Source organism: Pristiophorus japonicus, chromosome 9, assembly GCF_044704955.1.
Source record: "Pristiophorus japonicus isolate sPriJap1 chromosome 9, sPriJap1.hap1, whole genome shotgun sequence".
NCBI classification, from domain to species: domain Eukaryota; kingdom Metazoa; phylum Chordata; class Chondrichthyes; family Pristiophoridae; genus Pristiophorus; species Pristiophorus japonicus.
Window position 1 is genome coordinate 148,636,521 of NC_091985.1, and position 14,403 is coordinate 148,650,923.

A 14,403-nucleotide genomic window follows, 5' to 3' on the forward strand; every position below is an offset into this window, starting at 1 on the left:
ATTGGCACCACTATTCGGACAGGAAGAAACTGCACCGTTGGGACGGGATCCACCTGAACCGGTCTGGGATGATGGTCCAGCGGAAAGGATAAATATAGGGCTGTCACAAGGACTTTAAACTAGTGGCTACAAGATGGCCGCCGGAGTGGCAGCTCCCCAGCCAAATCAACTTTACCCTTGCCATCTGACAACTATCCATCCTCAACCTCCCCGATCCCACTGTCTAAATCCCGCCCCCCCACCCCCAGCCCTAATAGACCCCAATAGAGGTTGCATAAATCCCTACCTTAAACCCTAAAATCCGGGCCTACCTCAGGTTTCGCTCCAAACCACCCATTGTCGGCGGTTATTGGACTACAAGCGACGTCTGAGCCTTCTGCAGCGTCATCCTGAACCGCTCCGTCCTGGACCCCCCTCGACGACCTCCTCCTCCGACGTCATCCCAGCTGCTCCTCCCGATCCCCGGCAAGCTAGGTGAGCATCCGACCAGGCATTCGGGCCCCCAGCAGCGTCCAGGCCTCTCCCCAGCAGCGTCCAGGCCTCTCCCCAGCAGCGTCCAGGCCTCTCCCCAGCAGCGTCCAGGCCTCTCCCCAGCAGCGTCCAGGCCTCTCCCCAGCAGCGTCCAGGCCTCTCCCCAGCAGCGTCCAGGCCTCTCCCCAGCAGCGTCCAGGCCTCTCCCCAGCAGCGTCCAGGCCTCTCCCCAGCAGCGTCCAGGCCTCTCCCCAGCAGCGTCCAGGCCTCTCCCCAGCAGCGTCCAGGCCTCTCCCCAGCAGCGACCAGATCCCCTCCCCAGCAGCGACCAGATCCCCTCCAGCAGCGTCCAGGCCTCTCCCCAGTAGCGACCAGATCCCCTCCAGCAGCGACAGCTGTGCCTCTCCTCCACGACGGTGTTTGGGCCTCCTCCTCCTCCAAGACGGCAGCTGGCCTTTCCCCCTCCTCCTTCAGAGACGACTGGGTCTCTACTTCCCCACTGGTGTCCAGGCCTCTTCTGACTGGTGAGCATCATGGCTGTGACCTTCCACTTGGAACTCCAGTGGGCCACTGACCCTCCCAATGCCTGTCCCAACCAAGCCTCGGACCACCTACCATCAAGGACGCTACTCAGCACCAAGCTTGCGGCCAACATCTCGCCATAGGCAATTAGGCTTATACAGCGGAGCCTGGTCTCCACTCGTCTTGGACCCCCTTGCCACTGGACCAAGACCTTGCTCAACTAAGCCCGTGTGGTAGGTGGTGTGCAACGGCCACCCCACATTAAAAGAACTCATGCACAGGCATCTTCCACTCCGTTAACATGAAGTTCGGGACCTGGAATGTCAGGACCCTCATGGACAACTCCAACAGCGACAGGCTGGAACACCGCACCATCATAGTTGCCCGGGAACTTAAACGCTTTGATATCGATATCGCCGCTCTAAGCGAGACCCAGCGGGCAGGGGAAGGCCAGCTCAAGGAACAAGATTGAGGTTACATCTTCTTCTGGAAAGGGAAATCAGAGGAAGAACGCCGCCTTCAAGAAGTCGGCTTCGCCATCAAAAACGAGCTGGCCGACCGCCTCAAAGAATCATCCTGCAGGGTTAACGAACGCCTCATGACTGTTCGACTCACCCTATCCCGGAATCAATGTGTCACAGTCATCAGTGCATACGCCCCAATACTCGGTGCAACAGATGAGGGTTTTTACTCCAACCTCGAAAAATCCCTGTCCCGCGTCCCTCCGGACGACAAACTGATCCTCCTTGGTGACTTTAACACCAGGGTCGGCAAAGACACAGCCCTCTGGGGAGGGGTAATTCGCAGAGAGTGGGTAGGGAAAGCCAACTCCAGCGGTATCCTACTCCTGACAAAATGTCTAGAACATGAACTTTTCATCACCAACATCTTATTCCACCAGAGGGACAAATACAAGGCATCGTGGCAACACCCTCGCTCTAAACACTGGCACCTGCTCGACTATGTCATTGTTCGAGCCAGGGATCGCAAGGATGTGCGCCATGATAGGAGCTGACGACTGGTGGATGGACCATCACCTAATTCGATCCATCACCGACATCAACATAGCCCCAAAGCGGAGGGGGCAGCAGAAGCAGTGCCAAAATAAAGTCAATGCCGGGGCACTTAATGACCCAGCTAAGAGAGCCCTATACAGTCAGTACCTCACAGCTAACCTGGCGTGCCTTGATGACCCTGAGACGCAGAATGCCCACAGCGCTTGGTCTGCCCTCCAGGCCTCCATAACCAGTGCCTGCGAAGAGACGCTTGGTCACTCAACCAGGAAACACCAGGACTGGTTTGATGAGAATGATCAGGAGATCCAAGAGATAAGAGAGTGCAAGCGCAGAGCGTTTCTGAGCCTTAAGCAACAACCTAACTCGGGAGCAGCAAAGCAGCATTACAGAGGGCTCAAGGCTGAAGTCCAACAAAAAAACCGTGACCTACAGAATAGGTGGTGGATGGAGAAAGCACAGAAATAACAGCAGCTGGCCGACAGCCATGATGTGCGAGGATTCTTCATCACAGTCAAGGCCACCCACGGTCCAAACTCCCAAGGCCCCACCCCACTGCTGGCCACAAACGGGGAAACACTCATCAAGGACACTGAGCTAGTCAGAAACCGCATTTCGAAGATCTCCTCAATCGAGAATCTGCCTTTGACTCGAGTGTTCTCGACTCCATCCCGCAACATACTACCCGACACCACCTCAGTAAAACCCCAACACTGCACGAGGTAGAAAAAGCCCTAAGATAGCTTAAGAACAAGACTACGGGAGTGGATGGAATCCCCGCTGAGGCACTAAAGTATGGCGGAGAGGCACTGTTGCCGTGAATACATGATCTCATCTCTCTCATCTGGAGGGAAGAGAGCATGCCAGGGATCTCAGAGATGCAGTAATCATGACCATCTTTAAAAAAGGGGACAAGTCCGATTGCGGCAACTACAGGGGGAATCTCCCTGCTATCAGCCACTGGGAAAGTTGTCGCTAGAGTCCTCCTCAACCATCTTCTCCCTGTGGCCAAGGAGCTCCTCCCGGAGTCACAGTGCGGATTTCGTCCCCTACGGGGCACAACGGACATGATTTTTGCAGCGCAACAACTGCAAGAAAAGTGCAGGGAAAAGCGCCAGCCCTTATACATGGTCTTCTTCGACCTTACAAAGGCCTTTGACACTGTCAACGGCGAGGGTCTATGGAGCGCCCGCCTCTGTTTCGGATGCCCCCAAAAGTTCATCAACATCCTCCACCTGCTCCACCGCGACAGGTAGGCCATGATCCTTAGCATCAGATCCATTACAGACCCAATCAACGTCCGGACCGGGGTCAAACAGGGCTGCTTCATCGCCCTAACCCTCTTCTCAATCTTCCTCGCTGCCATGCTCCACCTCACAGTCAACAAGCTCCCCGCTGGAGTGGAACTAAATTACAGAACCAGTGGGAACCTGTTCAACCTTCGCAGTCGACAGGCCAGGTCCAAGACCACCCCAACCTCTGTCATCGAGCTACAGTACGCAGACGACGCCTGCATCTGCGCACATACAGAGGCTGAATTCCAGGACATAGTTGACAGATTTACTGAGGCGTACGAAAGCATGGGCCTTACGCTAAACATCCGTGACAAAGTCCTCCACCAGCCGGTCCTCGCCGCACAGCACTGCCCCGCCAGTCATCAAAATCCATGGCGCGGACCTGGACAACGTGGACCATTTCCCATACCTCGGGAACCCCTCATCAACAAGACCAGACATTGATGACGAGATTCAACACCGCCTCCAGTGCGCCAGTGTAGCCTTCGGCCGCCTGAGGAAAAGAGTGTTCGAAGACCAGACCCTCAAATCTACCACCAAGCTCATGGTCTACAGGGCTGTAGTAATACCCGCCCTCCTGTATGGCTCAGAGACATGGACCATGTGCAGTGGACACCTCAAGTGTCTACCACCAACGATGTCTCCGCAAGATCCTGCAAATCCCCTGGGAGGACAGATACACCAACATTAGCGCCCTCGACCAGGCCAACATCTCCAGTATTGAAGCACTGACCACACTTGATCAGCTCCGCTGGGCAGGCCACATTGTCCGCATGCTAGACTCGAGATTCCCAAAGCAAGCACTCTACTCGGAACTCCTTCACGGCAAACGAGCCAAAGGTGGGCAGTGGAACCGTTACAAGAATACCCTCAAAGCCTCCCTGATAAAGTGCAACATCCCCACTGACACCTGGGAGTCCCTGGCCAAAGACCGCCCTAAGTGGAGGCAGTGCATCCAGGAGGGCGCTGAGCACCTCGAGTCTCATCGCTGAGAGCGTGCAGAAATCAAGCGCAGGCAGCGGAAAGAGCGCGCAAAACTGTCCCACCCTCCCTTACCCTCAACGACTATCTATCCCACCTGTGACAGGGACTGTGGCTCTCGTATTGGACTGTTCAGCCACCTAAGGACTCATTTTAAGAGTGGAAGTCTTCCTCGATTCAGAGGGACTACCTATGATGAAACTAGTGTGTGGGGGGATGGGGAAGAGGGCTCAGGTGGAAATTGTAGTGCAAATAGTAATCGAAAAACAAAAGGGAAGAGAGTACAGTAACAATCAGAAATTGTGCTTTAGGCACTACAGGTAAAGGGAAAAACTAAAAGATGTAAAGTGATTAAACCAGGAGAGAGAAATAAGAAACGCGAGAATAAAACATTAGAGCTGAAGGACAGGCTGGGGTGTGTGGCTCAAATAAGCATTCTTTATACAAACACACAGAGCATAAGGAATAAATTGAATGAACTATAGGCGCAAATTCAAATTGGAGGGCATGACATGGTAGCCATTACTGAGACATGGCTGCAAGATGGTCAGAATGGGGAACTAAAGATACCAGATTATAAGGTCTACAGAGAAGATAAGGAAAATGGCAGAGGGGCAGGAGTAGCCTTAGAGATTAAGGATGAAATCACTTCAATGATGAGAGGATATAACGAGAGGTAAGCAGGCAGTGGAGATTTTATGGGTGGAATTAAGAAATAGGAAAGGATTTAAGACTGCAGTGGGAGTTGTGTATAGGCCCCCTGATAGCAGCTGTGAAGTGCTAGATTGTATAAATGCCGAGATTAGACAAGCGTGCATTAAAGGCAGAGTGGTTTTAATGTGGGATTTTAACTTTCATATAGATTCGGATAAGCAACTAGCACCTGTCAGAAAGGTAGTGAATTTCTTGTCTGTCCTGGATAGTTTTCTTCAACAATATGTCCTAGAGGCAACAAGGAAGCATGCCATATTAGATTTAGTAATGATCCAGATTTCACTAACAGCCTAACTGTTGGTGAACATTTATCCAAAACGATAACATGATCGAGTACAACGTAGCATTTGAAAGGGAGAAGTGCAAAACAGCACTAAGATTCTAGATGTGGGTATGACTGACTTCAATGATGAGACAGAGACTACCCACAGTAAACTGGGAAAATCTGTTGATGGGTAAAACGTCAGATGATCAGTGGGAGATGTTCAAAAAACAATTCAAGGTGATACAGAACCAGTTTATACCCCTGAGGGGCAAGAGCTTTACTTGCCAAAAAAACAACCATGAACTACTAAAGAGGTGGGGGACAGCGTAAAGCAAAGTAAAAGCATACAAAAATGCAAAACATAGCACAGATCCTAGCGAATGGCAAAGATTCAAAGAACAGCATAAGAACATAAGAAATAGGAGCAGGAGTAGGCAATTTGGACCCTCGAGCCTGCTCCGCCATTCAGTAAGATCATGGCTGATCTGATCCTGGCCTCAACTCCACTTCCCTGTCCGCTCCCCATAACCCTTGACTCCCTTATCATACAAAAATGTGTCTATCTCCACGTTAAATATATTTAAAGATCAGCCTCCACAACTCTCTGGGGTAGAGAACTCCAAAGATTTACAGGAAGAAATTCCTCCTCATTTCTGTTTTAAATGGGTGGGCCCTTATTCTGAAACTATGTCCCCTAGTTCTGGTGACTGAACACCTCTAAAAAAAACTTTTTTGAGGAGGTGACTGAAGTAATGGATAGGGGAACGTATAAGGATGTTATTTATATGGACTTACAGAAGGCATTTGATAAAGTCCCACATATGAGACTGTTAACTAAGATAGAAACCCACAGAACAGAGGGAAAATTAGTGACCTGGTTAGGAAATTGGCTGAGCGGCAGGAGCCAGCCAGTAGGGATAATGGGTAGATACTAAAATTGGCAGGATGTGCCTAGTGGTGTCCTGCAGGGGCTTCAACTATTCACAGTATTTATGAATGACTTAGATGATGGCATAGAAAGCCACATATCCAAATTTGCCGATCACACAAAGATAGGCATGTTGGCAGTGTAGTTGAAAGCATAACATTACAAAAGTGATAGACAGATTTAGTGAATGGGCAAAACTGTGGCAAATGGATTTCAATGTACGCAAATGGAAGGTCATCCACTTTGGACCTAAAAAGGATAGAACCGGGTACTTTCTAAATGTAAAAAGTTAAAGAGGTCCAAAAGAGACTTGGGGGTCCAGGTACATAGATCATTAAAATGTCATGAACAGGTACAGACAATAATCAAAATGGCTAATGGAATGTTGGCCTTAATATCTAGAGAACGAGCATACAAGGGGTAGAAGTTATGCTGCAGCTTTACAAAACCCTGGTTAGACAACACCTGGAGTACTGAGAGCAGTTCTGGGCACCACACCGTAAGAAGGATATGTTGGCCTTGGAGGGAGTGCAGCATAGGGTTTACCAGAATGATACCTGGACTTCAACGGTTAAGTTATGAAGCGAGATTGTATTCCCTGGAATTTAGACAGTTAAGGAATGATGTGATCGATGTTTTCAAGATATTGAGGGGAACAGATATGGTAGATAGAAACTATTTCCGCTATTTGGGGAGTCTAGGACTAGGGGGCATAATCTAAAAATTAGAGCCAGACCTTTCAGGAATGAAATTAGGAAATACTTCTACACACAAAGGGTGGTAGAAGTTTGGAATTCTTACACAAACGGCAATAGATGCTAAATCAATTGTTACCTTTAAGTCGAAGATAGATAGCTTTTTGTTAACCAAAGTTATTAAGGGATATGGACTAAAGACTGGTATATAAAGTTAGGTTGCAGATCAGCCATGATCTCACTGAATGATGGAATAGGCTGAAGGGACTCAATGGCCGACTCCTGTTCTTATGTTCCTAATCGAGGCTGATAGTCCAGTGCAGTACTGAGCCCCTGTCAGAGGTGCCAGTTTTCAGGTGAGACGCTAAACTGAGGTCACATTTGCCCCCTCATGTGGACGTAAAAGATCCCATGGTGCTACTTTAAAGAAGAGCAGGTGAGTTCTTCCCAGTGTGCTGGCCAATTTCTCAACCAACATCACTAAAACAGATGATCTAGTCATTATCACAATGCTGTTTGTGGGACCTTGCTGTTCACAAATTGTCTGCTGTATTTCCTACATTATAATAGTGACTATAAAGCACTTTGGGATGTTCTAAGGTTGTGAAAGGCTATATAAATGCAAGTCTTTCTTCTTTACTTGCCTCAGATTGACTCATTCTTCCCACGTGACTGACTCCTGCTCCCTGTCCTTCCAACTGCATCTCCCAGATCCAGAAGGTGGTCGTCTGCATAGATGTTCAAGAGGGGAATTAGTAAATATATATTAATCCAAATTAATTTACAATAGCATACCTATATCAAAAAAATATGAAAAATTCACTTGACCTTCCTCTCACCTAACCATCACTCTCCACTGCCTTCAAACAAACAGCTCTCCACTTCCTCAAAACTATTTTCTGACATTTATATATTATTCTTAAAAATCTTCCTATCCTATATGTTAACAAAAAAAAAGACATCTCCACCCTTCATGATTTCTCACTGCAGCCTGCAAGACAAACAGCCAAGAACCGAACACGCCCTACCTTTCTGAATGATTCACTTTTAGAGGACACAAAAAGGAGCACACAAAATCATTAACAGCGAGTCCGACCCAGACCAATACCCAAAGTGGTTCGAACCAAGACCTTAAAAATTCAGGTCAGAGGTCAGCCTGTTCTCTGAGCCTCGCTGTGCCAGAGGGCTGAGTGTTCTCCATGTCTCGCTGTAGTGTAGGCCGGTTCCATTGTACTTAGGTTTGTGCTGCTGCTCCTTTTGGCACCAATACCTGAATTTTTAAGGTACCAGTAAGAAAAATGCGCAGGAGCAGTAACGCTAAGCAAACTGCAGCAAGATCTATCAGACCACATCTAGACACAGAGCTCACCTGGGATGACTGGACAACAGCCAGTCACTGACAGCTCTTCACCCCTTCCCCCACCCAAAAGATAACCAGACCCTGACCTTTGCAACAACCACCTCTTCAAACACTTCCCTCTTTCCACATCCCTATAATCTAATTTTGGGGTTTATATAGAATATTGACATACATCCCTATTGCCCTTAAGTATCTATACATACCTATCCTTACACCATATCCTCCTTACAAAAGGGGGGCTCAAAACTGTACATAATACACCAATCGTGGATTAACAGTTTCATACAAGTTCCTTTTACATTCAGATACAAAACCAGGAATTCTGTTTGCCTTTTCCCTGACCTTATCTACTTGCACTGGTACTTTTAATGACCAGTGTAACTGTACACCAATACCCACTCTATCCTGCTTACGGTATATTTCCTTTCCCTGTTCTTTCTTTCATAAGAATATAAGAAATAGTAGCAGGAGTAGGCCACTTGGCCCCTCGAGCCTGCTCCACCATTCAATATCATGGCTGATCTGATCTTGGCCACAACTCCACTTCCCCGCCCGTTCCCCATAACCCTCGACTCCCTTAACATTCAAAAATCTGTCTATCTCCATCTTAAATCTATTCAACCCAGCCAACACAGCTCTCTGGGGTAGAGAATTCCAAAAATTCACGACCCTCAGAGAAGAAATTACTCCTCATCGCAGTCTTAAATTGGCGACCCCTTATTCTGAAACTACGCCCCCTAGTTCTAGATTCCCCCATGAGGGAAAACATCCTCTCTGCATCTACCCTGTCAAGCCCCCTCAGAATATTCTATGTTTCAATAAAATCACCTCTCAATCTTCTAAACTCCAATGAGTATAGGCATAACCTGCTCAACCTTTCTTCATAAGACAACCTCTTCATCTCAGGAATCAACCTCGTGAACCTTCTCTGAACTGCTTCCAATGCAAGTATATCCCTCCTTAAATAAGGAGCCCAAAACTGCATGCATGCAGTACTCCACGTGTGGTCTCAGCAACACCTTGTACAGTTGTAGCAGGACTTCTTTTATACTCTACCCCCTTCCGATAAAGGCCATCATTCCATTTGCCTTCTTGATTGCTTGCTGTACCTGCATGCTAACATTTTGTGTTTCATGCACAAGGACCCGAGGTCTCTCTGTACTGCAGCACTTTGCAATTTTTCTCCATTTAAATTCTAATTTGCTTTTCTATTTTTTCTGCCAAAGTGGATAATCTCACATTTTCCCACATTGTATGCCATCTGCCAAATTTTTGCCCACTCACTTAGCATGTCTACATCCCTTTGCAGGTTTGTGTGTGTCCTTCTCACAATTTGCTTTCCCACCCATCTTTGTATCATCAGCAAACTTGGCTACATTACACTCAGTCCCTTCATCCAAGTCATTAATATAAATTGTAAATAATTGAGGACCCAGCACCGATCCCTGCGGCATCCCCAATAGTGACCGTTTGCTAACCGGAAAATGATCCATTTATCCCGACACTCTGTTTTCTGTTAGTTAGCCAATCCTTTATCCATCCCCAACCCCGTGAACTTTTATCTTGTGCAATAACCTTTTATGTGGCACCTTGTCAAATGCCTTCTGGAAGTCCAAAAATACCACATCCACTGGTTCCCCTTTATCCACCCTGTTCGTTACATCCTCAAAGAATTCCAGCAAATTTGTCAAACATGACTTCCCCTTCGTAAAACCATGTGGACTCTGCTTGATCGAATTATGCTTTTCCAAATGTCCCGCGACTGCTTCCTTAATAATGGACTCTAGCATTTTCCTAACAACAGATGTTAGGCTAACTGGTCTATAATTTTCTCCCCATCTACTCATCTAATTTTGAACACCTCTATTAAATATTCCTTTAACCTTCTCTGCTCTAAGGGGAGCAGATAGAGGTCTTCATTACCACACAGGGTAAGTAGTGTTTCCACTCCGCATTGAAACGATGGTTAGAGAAGATAGATTTTAAGATAAAGTTGAGATTAGAAAAAAAATGCCTTTTATGCGGAGGCTAAATTCTCCGTCACAAATTGTGGTCAAAGCATTGCCAATAAAGTCTCTTAAAAATGGAATTAGATCATTGCTGGAAATGGAAGATCATTAAAGGGTCTGGGAAGGGAGCAGGACAATGAGATTGAACTAGGTGGCTCATGTGGACAAACACACCAGCACAGACTTCATGGGCTGAGTGCTCACCTCCTCTGCTGGACATTCTATGATAGGCCAAAAGAATTTTATAGCTCAGAAACCAGGCAATAATTCCAGAAAGGTCATTCAGTAGTCTGCAGCACACTAATACAATTTTCCATGGAGTTTGGCCTAAAAAGATACAAAATGCTGCACATATATAATTTAAGATTCATCTCTCGCAAAAAGCCTGGGTCACTGCCCTTCATCAACCAGTCACTTTCAGCTGACTCTTGCAGAGGCGTAAGACTCACAGAAATAACAGACCTGTCAAATTCCAGCTGTGGCTCAGTGGTAACACACTCGCCTTAGAGTCAAGCACCCACTCCAGGGACTCGAGCACAAAATCTAGGCTGACACTCCAGTGCTGTACTGAAGGAGTGCTCCATTGTCAGAAGCGCCGTCTTTTGAATTCCAAGGCACTATTTCGAAGAGCGAGAGAGTTCTCCCTGGTGTCCTGGTCAATATTTATCCCTCAACCAACATCAAGAAAAGCAGATTATCTGGTCATTATCTCATTTCGGTTTGTGGGACCATGCTGTGTGCAAATTGGCTACCATGTTACATTACAACAGAAACCACACTTCAAAAGTACCTCTTTGGCTGTAAAGTACTTTGGGACATCCTGAAAGGTGCTCTATAAATACAAGTGTTTTTTTCTTTAAATGTCACTAAATGTCGAAGAAAAATAAACACACACGTTGAAATGGGTTGCAATCAAACAAAAGTTAGCAACATTCACCATGTACAGACATCTTCAGTATCACCAGCATGCAAAGTCAACACCAACTACAATACATATTTTAATTTAAGGTAATTGGCAAAAGAACCAAGGGGAATGAGAAGAACTTTTGTTACATAGTGAACTATAATGATCTGGAATGCGCTGCCTGAAAGTGGAAGCAGATTCAGTACAGGTTGAACCTCCCTTATCCGGAACTTGGCCTGTTCCGGATAAGGGATTTTTCTGGACGAGGGGTGGTCACGTTAAATTGGATGGTACAGGTACTGAGCAAGGGGATATCAGGGCTGGCTGGCTTGGGCCTGGGAGTGCAGCAGAGAGATCACGGGGGGGGGGGGGGGGGGGGCGGTGGATTACAGGGTCAGGCCAGCAATTGCAGGAGCCGACATCGAGGAAGGACTTCAATTTGTTCATGTCGGAGTTCTGCGCATGCGCCACCCGGTGTCCGGGAATGGTTCCGGATATGGGAGTTCCGGATAAGAGAGATTCAACCTGTAGTAACTTTCAAAGTTATCAAAAAGGAAACATTTGCAGGGCTGTGGGAAAAGAGATGGGGAGTGGGACTAATTACATAGCTCTTACTAAGAGCCAGCACAGGCCAAATGGCCTCCTCCTGTGCTGCAAGATTCTATATTTCTTTTGGTCAGTTGGTTAAGAAATCCATCAACATATTCAGAGTCCAATCAACTTAGGCAAATGCTGAGAGAAACCAAGGGTTAGGGATCACCAAGTAGGCACTAGTGGAGTTTGATCAATATCCTGCTGCTTGCCCAGGTAGGATCGAACTGTTAGGGCATTGGCTTGCAGGCTTATCTGGAGCGGACTATTCAGAGTCCTAATCCCACAGTGACACGTCTACCTCTCCTGGGCTGAGTAATGAGACAAGCCGAGTTGTCTGATGTACTAGAGACTTGCCCAGCTCAGGCAGTGAATTATTGAGACTGCCACAAAAGGACAGAGTTGGTGCAATCTTCCATTATTAGGCATGTCAACTGCGATCTAACTCGCCACCCATCATATGCAGCTCACACCTGCGCACCCTCAGGGCATAATCTACAGTTTGTCATTAGAACAACTGACAATATCTGCTGACTCTGGGCAAACAGCAACTCACGAGCAGTTTCAAAGGAAATGCCCAAAAGGTGCAAGCTGAGCATTTGGGCCACTCTGAGCGCCAATAATGAGAGCTGGAATCAGGTACTTTGGGCACACTGTCACTAACAAGGGACCTGGGGTAGGATACTCAGGCCACATTGACTGTCACTAACAGGGGACCAGGAGAGGGTGCTCAGGCCACACTGATCCACAGTGACAGGAGGTCTGGGTACTCGGGCCACACTGACCCACACTAACAGGGGGCCTGAGTACTCAGGCCACACTGAGCCACACTAACAGGGGGTCTGGGTACTCGAGTCACACTGACCCACACCAACAGGAGGTCTGGGTACTCGGGCCACACTGACCCACACTAATAGGAGGCCTGGGTATGGGCCATACTGACCCACACTAACAGGGGGCCTGGGTACTCGGGCCACACTGACCCACACCAACAGGAGGTCTGGGTACTCGGGCCACACTGACCCACACTAACAGGGGGCCTGGGTACTCGGGCCACACTGACCCACACTAACAGGGGGCCTGGGTATGGGCCACACTAACAGGGGGTCTGGGTATGGGTATGGGCCACACTGCCCCACACTAACAGGAGGTCTGGGTATGGGACACACTGACCCACACTAACAGGGGGCCTGGGTATGGGCCACACTGATCACACCAACAGGGGGTCTGGGTATGGGACACACTGACCCACACTAACAGGGGGTCTGGGTATGGGCCACACTAACAGGGGGTCTGGGTATGGGTATGGGCCACACTGACCCACACTAACAGGAGGCCTGGGTATGGGCCACACTAACAGGGGATCTGGGTATGGGCCACACTGCCCCACACTAACAGGAGGTCTGGGTATGGGCCACACTGACCCACACTAACAGGAGGCCTGGGTATGGGCCACACTAACAGGAGGCCTGGGTATGGGCCACACTAACAGGGGGTCTGGGTATGGGCCACACTGCCCCACACTAACAGGAGGTCTGGGTATGGGACACACTGACCCACACTAACAGGGGGCCTGGGTATGGGCCACAGTGACCACACCAACAGGGGGTCTGAGTATGGGACACACTGACCCACACTAACAGAGGGTCTGGGTACTCGGGCCACACTGACCCACACTAACAGGGGGTCTGGGTATGGGCCACACTGACCCACACTAACAGGAGGTCTGGGTATGGGCCACACTGACCCACACTAACAGGAGGCCAGGGTATTCGGGCCACGCTAACCCACACTAACTCAGGCCTGGGGCCTACACTAAGGGGTGCTGGCAGTGACCAGCACCCACAGCCCCCGAGCGCACTGTGACGGCCGGTCCCGGATTCCGGGCCCCGCAGCAGGGTTCGCCCACCCACCTCCACTCCCGGTTGCGCGATGCGACACAACAACCACCACCGTCACCGCCGCCCCCCTTACCGTCACCGCCGCTCCGCCCCCCCCGCCCCTCTCTCTCCAATGGGATGGCCGCCGGCTCCACCCACCCGGCCGGGTTGCTCTCACCCGCGGCCGTCACCGATCCAAGCGAAACCAAAATACCAGCACAACATGGCGGGGCCTGGCGGCAAAACCTCGCGAGAGCTGGCGGGGCAAACACCGCGAGAGTCCCCACAGAGCCCGTGCGCCTGGCCAATCGAAACCTCCCAACCAGCACACAGCAGGCCCACCGTCTCCCTGCTCATTGAAAAACAGCTACCCAGCCGAAGCCCACTTTCCAGCACTCGGTCCAATCCTGTACATTACAGCACTTTAAGTGCACAGCCAAGTACTTTTTAAATGTAGTGAGGGTTTCTGCCTCGACCACCCTTTCAGGCAGTGAGTTCCAGACCCCAGCACCCTCTGGGTGAAGAAATCTTTCCTCATCTCCCCTCTAATCCTTCTAGCAATTACTTGAAATCTCTGCCCCCTGGTTGTTGACCCCTCTGCTAAGGGAAATAGGTCCTTCCTATCCACTCTATCTAGGCCCCTCATAATTTTATACAACTCAATTAAATCTCCCCTCAGCCTCCTCTGTCCCAAGGAAAACCTTGGAAGCAAGGAAGTTATGTTCAACCATTATAAGTCACTGGTTAGACCTCAGTTAGTGCATTGAGTCCAATT

General features: G+C 48.9%; 1 protein-coding gene across 1 annotated transcript in view; it reads right to left on the reverse strand.

Moving 5' to 3' along the window:
* Nucleotides 1-7,534: 7,534 nt before the first annotated feature.
* Nucleotides 7,535-14,403, reverse strand: part of usta (uronyl 2-sulfotransferase a) — a 109,415-nt gene continuing 102,546 nt past the window's right edge. Inside the window, exon 9 of the transcript XR_011595049.1 lies at nucleotides 7,535-7,612. The gene's annotated coding sequence lies outside the window, so the exon portion shown is untranslated. The remainder of the gene's footprint in view (nucleotides 7,613-14,403) is intronic.